The sequence below is a fragment of the Bison bison genome, unplaced genomic scaffold, assembly GCF_000754665.1.
Source record: "Bison bison bison isolate TAMUID 2011002044 unplaced genomic scaffold, Bison_UMD1.0 scf7180017864492, whole genome shotgun sequence".
Classification (NCBI taxonomy): domain Eukaryota; kingdom Metazoa; phylum Chordata; class Mammalia; order Artiodactyla; family Bovidae; genus Bison; species Bison bison.
The window spans coordinates 5,650,762-5,653,207 of record NW_011495051.1 but is presented as its reverse complement, the minus strand read 5'-3'; positions in this window follow the sequence as shown (position 1 = coordinate 5,653,207).

Below are 2,446 nucleotides of genomic sequence, written 5' to 3'. Positions count from 1 at the left end.
TATGTCCAACCTGGATAGCATATTCAAAGGCAGAGACATTACATTGGCAACAAAGGTCCGTCTAGTCAAGGCTATGGTTTTTCCTGTGGTCATGTATGGATGTGAGAGTTGGACTGTGAAGAAGGCTGAGCGCCAAAGAATTGATGCTTTTGAACTGTGGTGTTGGAGAAGACTCTTGAGAGTCCCTTGGACTGCAAGGAGATCCAACCAGTCCATTTGAAGGAGATCAACCCTGGGATTTCTTTGGAAGGAATGATGTTAAAGCTGAAACTCCAGTACTTTGGCCACCTCATGCAAAGAGTTGACTCATTGGAAAAGACTCTGATGCTGGGAGGGATTGGGGGCAGGAGGAGAAGGGGACGACAGAGGATGAGATGGCTGGATGGTACCACTGACTCGATGGTCGTGAGTCTGGGTAAACTCTGGGAGTTGGTGATGGACAGGGAGGCCTGGTGTGCTGCAATTCATGGGGTCTCAAAGAGTCGGACACGACTGAGCAACTGAACTGAACTGAGATATACAGATATTTCTTTCAAGGTACAGAAAGGACATTTTGGGCACTGTGTTCTTCCAGAAAAAGGAAGTAGTAGGAGGAGATACAACAAAGAATGCTCTGGAAAGTTCTTAGTTATGAGATACCTTTTACTAGGATAGAGGAGAGGCTGGAAAAATAGAGGCTGTGCATATTTAATAACGGAAGAAATGGTTAGATTCAATAGCTTTTGCTATTAGTCTGAGGCAGAAAACCTATGGGTTGCCATTAGTCTGAGAGAAAACCTATGTGTGAGTCTTGATGACAATGCAGTTCTACACAAACATTCTGAAAAAGAGAGCAGAATCCACTGATAAATAGAGGTAAAGCAATTTTGGTTGCTTTTTGATATCTGAATGAACATTTGATATAATAGTAAATTTGATGTAATGCACTCAGATATTATAAATTATATATAATATTTAAACATTTTGTTGTTCAAAATCCTAAAAATGTGATAGAGACTCATGAGGTAAAACCCAAGAATGTTTATTTCCCTTGGAACTCAACTTAGTCTTTAAACTTTTCAAAGAGTTTTTATCAGTTCTTATAAGAACAATGTAGTACTTTGGGGTAAAGATGCAGCCTGGGAGCCCAGCACTGGAGGCCAAGATGGAGACGATCTCCACGGCCACCATGACCTTGCCCTTGGTGCTGTGGCAGATAGGGAGGAAGGTGACCCAGACACTGAGGAGCACCAGCATGCTGAAGGTCAGGAACTTGGCTTCACTGAAGGTGTCAGGCAGGTTCCTGGCCAGGAAAGCCAAGGACAAGGTCCCCAGGGCTAAGGAGCTCAGGTAGCCCAGGACACAGTAGAAGGCAGTGACCGAGCCCTTGTTGCACACGATGAGGAGCTCCTTGGGCTCAGAGTGAGTGTCCATCTCAAGGAAAGGGGGAGAGGCTCCCAGCCAGACTCCACAGATGATCACCTGGATCATGGAGTACATGGGAAAGACATAGCAGGTTCTGTTACCAGCAACCGCCTCATGGTTCTTCCTGGTTTCCTGGCCTTGAATGCCAAGATCACAGGGACGATTTTGGCCAAAACAGTGACCACAGCCACAGTGAACACAGCTCCAAATGTGGTCTGTTGGAGGATGCAGGTGGCTGTGTGGGGACGACTGATAAAGAGTAAGGAGCAGAGGAAGCACAGGAGGAGGGAGATGAACAAGTTGGTGACATCCCCAGAGAATCATCAAATTCAGGAAGGTCAAGTCCTTGGGGAGGGAGGCAGTGATTTCTCTCGCTGTTTGGATACTCTTAGGCTGGGTGCTGGATACAGACCATTAGGCTGCTCTGCATCTGGGGAAAAAGCAAAGACTCGGTGTTTCAGTTTCAGAAATTCTTCATTTTTGGCCTGTTTTTAACACGATCACCTTTGTTGTCACTGTGTAGACAGACTGCCTGTGATGTAATACTCAGATACAAGATTGAGATTCTGTATTCATAACACAGGAAGAAGGCATTTAGCTACAGGTAAGACAAGACACAGTCAGCCTGGAGCCTGAATCTTCAGCATATGGTGGGTCTAGGCTGGCTCAGTGATGTCACCTAGGATGTGGATTCTTAATCTTGTGAATTTATTTCCCCAGGTATCCATTCTCTCTTCTTAGAGCCAAAAACTGCTCCTGGACTCTCTCTCTCTCTCTGTCCTTTCAGATACAAGCTTGGTACCCACAAACACATGTATGTTTTGTTATGGGTTCTCAAGTCCCATGTCCTTTATTTCTCTCTTGTTTTAAACACTACTTTGATGTTGCAAATCCTTCAGTAAGTTCCTGAGCAAGAGAAGTCTATTTTAAAGTCAGCTTATTCATCAGTTCAGTTCAGTTCAGTCACTCAGTCGTGTCCGACTCTTTGCAACCCCATGAATCGCAGCACGCCATGTCTCCCTGTCCATCACCAACTCCCGGA